Here is a 7,078-nt window from a genome sequence, read left to right as displayed (position 1 = left end):
GCGAATGTATATATGCATGTTACTGATTAAATACTCTTTGACTGAATAGAAAATAGGATGGTCATGACTGGAACGCTTTTTATCTTAGTTCTACTTGATCCCGGTCAGCCTGAATTGAGCCAAGAATAGTTCTCTGCTCAAACATTGAAAAATGTAATGAAAGACTGTCGTAAAAAAATGAACCAACAATGATTCATGAATTATCTCCCTTACACCGTATTATGGACACACGTTTCCGAAGTCATGACATGGGTTGGCATTAAAACTTCATTTCATTTCCTTGTATATTCGTTCACCAGACAGATGTCTTTCAGTTAAAAATTGCAATAACCCGTATATCTGCACTTCATGTGCAGTCGTGACAAAGTATTTTATTACATAAAATGACACTGCTTCAACGAAATGTTATCAAGTTAGTTTTAATTTCTTCTATATATGTCATAAAGTCATATCACTGCTAATTTCAAGTATATGGCATGTAAGTGTTACCAAATTCAGAATATCATCGAAAGCTCCCACTCATTGACATACATGGGTCAAGCTGATATCACCACTGGTAACAAAAGTATCGGTTTGACACTGACAGTCAGACAACAATTCAAGACTTGGGCGTGGCACCTTGGGCAAGTGTCTTCTGCTATAGCCTCGGGCCGACCAAAGCCTTGTGAGTGGATTTGGTAGACAGAAACTGAAAGAAGCCTGTCGTATATATGCATATATATATGTGTGTGTATGTGTGTTTGAGTGTCTGTCCCCCCCAACATCGCTTGACAACCGATGCTAGTGTGTTTACGTCCACGTAACTTAGCGGTTCGGCAAAAGAGACCGATAGAATAAGTACTAGGCTTACAAAGAATAAGTCCTGGGGTCAATTTGCTCGACTAAAGGTAGTGCTCCAGCATGGCCACAGTCAAATGACTGAAACAAGTAAAAGAGTAAAAGAGAGAGAGTATAGGTACATATATCAAGGTCAATGTTTCTTAGCCCTCTCAGAACTAGGCTAATGTGTCTAACTTTACCCTTCACTTGAGCAAAAAATAACTAGTTGCATGATTACCTCCCCTGTAGCCTCCAGTTAATATGTATTTTCATGTTGCCTGCCACTGTATCAGTCAAAGAAATATTATGAACTAACAAGAAAACTACCATATGATGGTCAACCTGAAAAAAATAGCAACCAAAACTCCCTTAAAAATACACCTCAGACTTACAAAAAGGAAGGCCACATTTAACAATGGAGCCCCAGGTATACAAAATTTCAGGATGGTGACAGCTGAAATGTCTTTCACCTTAAACTTTGGTTGATTAGGGTCCAACAGGGCCTAATCTAAAACAAGAATGAAATTCTACAAATTGAAATAACTATCTTTTATTTGTTTCAGTTATTTGACTGCAGCCATGCTGAGGCAGCCCCTTGAAGGGTTTTAGTCAAACAAATCGACCCCAGGACTTGTTTTTTCTTAAGCCTAGTCCTTATTCTATGAGTCTCTTTTGCCAAACTGCTAAGTTACAAGGACGTAACCATACCAACACCGGTTGTCAAGTGGTGGTGGGGAAAAACACAGACACATAAATATGATGGACTTCTTTCATGCACAATATTTTGGTCAAACCTAAGGTTCTACACAGTGAGACTGATCTTAGAACCATGTGGTCGAGAAGCAAGAACAGAATTAAGAATAATGACTGCAGGCAAATTAATGGACAGAATCAGCTGCATCTTCTCTTTCTATGTATGCTGTTCATTACTATTTTACTGCAAATCCAGCAGAGATGACATTTAAGATATTCCCACAAGAGCATGAACACCATGTCAGGGTTAAAGGAAATGGACAAATTGCTACGTTTATTAAATAATGATGATGATTACCAAAATTTTACACTTGACTAAAATAATGCTCACGACAAAAGAATTATATGGATGCAAACCATGTTTGTCTTCTTGATGGTGAAGAATCAGGGGTACCAAAAATTTTCACCATTTCAACAGGGTCTGGTATATGTCAGCTTGATAACCATAGGTTTAGGTGATATCAAAACTGGTAAAAGGACAGTCAGATATGTTGACAGAGTCAGACTATCATTTGAGAGGCTATTGTTCATAAGATGCAGAACTGCATCCTTTATTCACAGATACTGGGTTCCATCATGCTGGGAAATGAACACTCAACTTTAGCAGCTACTTATAAACAGGGAACATATACTTCACTATTATAGGCAACAAGAATGTTGTAAAATTAATGTATGGTTAATTAGCCTGCACCACAGTTTCAGATAACTACAGAATCACTAAATTGCTAAAATGGACTCAGTTATTTATCTAAATAGGACATGAAAATATATTTATTTAAATTCAATAGCTAGAAGTTAACCAAATTGTCTTCATTGATGTAGCAAAGAATAGTCACCTATCTTCACTGAAAATGTGACCAAATAACACTCATCATCATCATCAACATCGTTTAACATCCGCTTTCCTTGCTAGCATGGGTTGGACGATTTGACTGAGGACTGCTGAAACCGCATGGCTACACCAGGCTCCAATCTGATTTGGCAGAGTTTTTACAGCTGGATGCCCTTCTTAACGCCTACCACAAAAGAGAGTGTAGTGGGTGCTTTTACGTGCCACCGGCACGAAGGCCAGTCAGGCGGTACTGGCAACAGCCACACTCGAAATGGTGTATTTTATGTGCCACCTGCACAGGAGCCAGTCCAGCGGCACTGGCAACAATCTCGTTCGAATGTCTTTACATGTGCTACCGGCACAAGTGCCAGGAAGGCGACGCTTAACAATATTCAGCCGAAAAATTAAATTAAACCAAATTTTCTTATCTTTATTTATGAAACCATTCTACTTATTTTAGCATTTATTAAATAATTTAGTAATAAATAAATAAACTAATTAATAACATTTATTACTTTTATAAGCACTATTATATTGCTGAAGATTGAGTTTTCAGATTAATTTCTGCCACATTCCTGATAGAAATCAGACCTGTTAAATCCAACCAAGCCTTCCTTTGGCTATTTTGAAGACGACGAAGGCTACAAGTGATTTGGTAAAAATAAGGTTTTGTTTTTTTTGTCCTTCCTGCAAAAATATAAATACACAGCAATTTGAGATGTGTCACATAAAGCATTGCATAAGAAGATATTTTAAAATAAGAGATAAAAAAAATAAAAAATAAATATTCAGTCAATAATTGTTTTCGTTTTCACAAAGTAATTAGTTATGCATATGACCTTTCAGAAGAGCTATGTCACATAGATAAGGAAAAGTATATTGCAAACAAAACAAGAGATATTCTTTATAAAATATTTATACAAGTCCTGCTTACAGTTACCCTTCAGATATGTAGGTATACACAGCGAATTCTAAATACTAGTTGTCTGTTTTGCAATTTAAATTTTAAATCGCAGGAGTGGCTGTGTGGTAAGTAGCTTGCTTACCAACCACATGGTTCCGGGTTCATTCCCACCGTGTGGCACCTTGGGCAAGTGTCTTCTACTATAGCCTCGGGCCAACCAAAGCCTTGTGAGTGGATTAGGTAGACGGAAACTGAAAGAAGCCCGTCATAATATGTGTGTGTATATATATATATATATATATATGTATGTCTGTGTTTGTCCCCCCCAACTTCGCTTGACAACCGATGGTGGTGTGTTTACATCCCCGTAACTAAGCGGTTCGGCAAGAGACCGATAGAACAAGTACTAGGCTTACAAAGAATAAGATAAACTGCCCAAAGATATCTCTGCTTGTCTTTTCATTTCCTAACTCATGATTACCTCCCCTATATCATCATCATCGTTTAACGTCCACTTTCCATGCTAGCATGGGTTGGACGATTTGACTGAAGACTGGTGGAACCCGAAGGCTACACTAGGCTCCAATCTGATTTGGCAGAGTTTCTACAGCTGGATGCCCTTCCTAAGTTTATATAAAAATGTGAAGTTGCCTGCCACTGTATCTACCAAACAATTATTATAAACCAACAAGAAAACTACTATTTGAATGCTCAAAAAGCAAGAGATAGCAACCAAACCTCCCTTAAAATGAATTTCACATCTTACAAAAAGGAAGGCCACATTTAACACTGTGGGCCCCTGAGGATACTGACAGTCTTGCTATAGGGGCTATACCAAAACAAAATTCTATAAAACGAATATAAATAATAAAATTTAATAAATTACGAATTGACATTAAAAAAAAAAATTATGTAATTTATTTTATTGTTTATAATAAAATAGATTTACAAGCGGGTATCTTCATACAGAGGTTAAAATAAGGTCTGTATAAAAAAAATAAATACATTTTTTGCTGCTGTCGGAAGCCAATAATCTCATAAGATGATCTTATAAGATAATCAGTAACAGTTACAATTAACTGTTATTTAGGGCAAATATTGAATAACAATTATAAACCCAAATTTAATTTTCAAAAATTTACAGAATATATTCTCTTTCAATTTATATGTTTGTGTGAATTCATGTGTGTGTGTGTGTATAAAGATAGGTAGATAGATAGATAGATAGATAGATATATGACATTCATAAATTTCTTTAGGGTTACTCAAGAACTGAATGAAGAATATTTTATAAGTAGTTTAATTATTGGTTCAACAAAGTTCCATATAATGGAAAAAGAAAGTATATTAAAATAACATTTTTTTTCCTTTTATGTTTTAGTTTAAAATATTTTTAAAAATATTACCACATATTCTTCATTCAATCCAAAATTAGTTGTTAAAAAAACTATACATTTAATTTTGTTTTTAACATCATAACTAAAGCTATTAATACTTTACTTAGCTGACCCAAGTAAATCGGGGGCAAAACTGTTAGAACATCAGATACAGAAAACTTTGCAATGTTTGTTTCAGCTCTTTGCATTCCAATTTTCCAAGTGACAGACATAACCATCACTTCATTCAGCATCACAACCTGTTTAATGGCCACCTATCTTAGATACCCAGAATATATAAAGGATCATGAGTATTGCTTTTCATTCTATGATTAGGTGTTAATAAAAAAAAAAATTCAACCACTCAAAAATTCTATATTGATGAAAGTAAACAAATATCCATGACTTATGTATGCTAAAATCAAAACTTCGATTTTAGTGGTATGTAAATTTGAGTGGTTCATTCTGGCAGTGGAATTTATGATTGTACATAATAACATGATCAATTCACCACACATCAAGTAGCTATTTGAATGCATCAAGTATTCCACTGGATACTCGATACATTCAAATCATATGTTGTCGTTTGGCCTCAAATGAGGTTTAACTGATCAGATCTATGCTTAAAAGCATTCCAACTATGGCCAACCCAACTATTTTCTAAGACTAACTAGGACTTCATTATCTAAAATAAGCATCACTTTTTAAGACAGCATGAGATGCTTTGAAAAATACTAAACTGCAAGTATCAAGCAACCAAAATAAATCTTTCTAAAAACAATTCAAAAATATAGAAAAAAAGACAGGCAAAAGAACAACAAAGAGGGTGTATTAGTTTGACACTCAGGAAAAATAGAAAAAGTCTTTGATGTTTCAAACCTATGCTCTTCTAGAAAGAAGAGTGAGGAGGAAAAAAAGAGAAAGAACAAAATGGGGAGAAAAAATATGTCCAAATTAACGGTTACACATGTTGAATTGACCAGAAAAGAAGTGGCTGGAGGCATGAGTGGCAAGGGAGACGACAGTGGCCAAGCTAAAGTGTGTGTGTGTGGGTGGGTGAGCACATGGATGTGTGTATGAGTATGTGATGCTAATGTATGTGTGGGTGTGTGAGGCTATCTGATATGTGATATGTGTATCGAATATAAGTGTGTATGTGACTACTGTGTGCATGTATATAATGTGTTTGTGTATGAGAGCAAGTATGTGTCCCTGCTTTCAGTTAGTGTGTGAATATGGGGCTGTTGGATAAAGTGTGTGTGTATGAAGTTAGTGTGTGCTTGTGTGTGTATTTTGTTTGTGTATATGTATGTGTGTATGAGGCTATCTGATGTGTGTGCGTTGTAGAGGAGTGCATACGAGTCAACATGGATGTAGTATCAGGTAGAGTAGGGGTAACAAAGTACAACTAAAGTATCTTTAAGCACCCACTCACTCTCGGAGTGGTTGGCATTAGGAAGGGCATCCAACTGTAGAAACTGCCAAATCAGATTGGAGCCTGTTGTAAGCCTTCTGGTTCACCAGTCCTCAGTCAAATCGTCCAACCCATGCTAGCATGGAAAGCGGACGTTAAACGATGATGATGATGATGATGGAGCTAAACAACAACAACCATTTCCTACTTGATGTAGCTCCACAGTGTCCAGTAGTCAGTTATTCACTGTAGGTATATCACTTGATTACCAGAATACCACTTCCATTTAGCTGTACAGTAGCCATTACACTAGTTCCCAACTAGTACTAATTAATAACTGGATCAAACTGAATAATAATCACATTGTTTTTGGAATAAGTGGTAGTGGTGTAGTGGTGAGGGGGGCAGCATAACTGACACCATTACGAAAACTGTGACATTGTATGATGTTCAATAATTGTTCCAAATGTTGAAAGGAAAGTCGTCTTGAGGGGAGAGGGTAAGTAAATTACATCAACCCCAGTACTTGACTGGTACTTTATTTTATTGATTCTGAAAGGACAAAAAGCAAAATTGATCTCAGTGGGATTTGAACTTAGAACATAAAGTGACTGAAGGAATATCATCAAGCATTTTGTCCAATGCACTAACCATTCTGCAAGCTCACCACCTTATAGTGTTCAGTAATTAACAGTAAAAACAAGGTTGTAGCAAGGATTCTCAGAACCCAGTCACACAGACACTTGGTACTACCATTTTAATTAAAAAGCTCCACAGGCCCAGGAAATATTGTACTCCATCACATCTACATCTAGGATGTCTGCTCCTACCTCACTTGCCATCCTTCTGACTAGAAACAATTTGAGATTATAAAAATCACTCAGTTCTTTGGACAAAGCTTCAAACTCCACAATTTCACACACAAATATATTTTTCTTCAACTACATAATCTTTTTTTTTAGGTGCAAGTGTTTGTTTGG

General features: G+C 36.0%; 1 protein-coding gene across 1 annotated transcript in view; it reads right to left on the bottom strand.

Moving 5' to 3' along the window:
• Positions 1–2,813: 2,813 nt before the first annotated feature.
• LOC106876715 (serine/threonine-protein kinase RIO3) overlaps positions 2,814–7,078 on the bottom strand; it is a 28,246-nt gene continuing 23,981 nt past the window's right edge. Inside the window, exon 12 of the mRNA XM_014925386.2 lies at positions 2,814–3,091. The gene's annotated coding sequence lies outside the window, so the exon portion shown is untranslated. The remainder of the gene's footprint in view (positions 3,092–7,078) is intronic.

The sequence above is a fragment of the Octopus bimaculoides genome, chromosome 3 (genome assembly GCF_001194135.2).
Source record: "Octopus bimaculoides isolate UCB-OBI-ISO-001 chromosome 3, ASM119413v2, whole genome shotgun sequence".
NCBI lineage: Eukaryota > Metazoa > Mollusca > Cephalopoda > Octopoda > Octopodidae > Octopus > Octopus bimaculoides.
The sequence above is the reverse complement of the archived record's forward strand: the minus strand, read 5'-3'. Positions and strand labels throughout refer to the sequence as shown.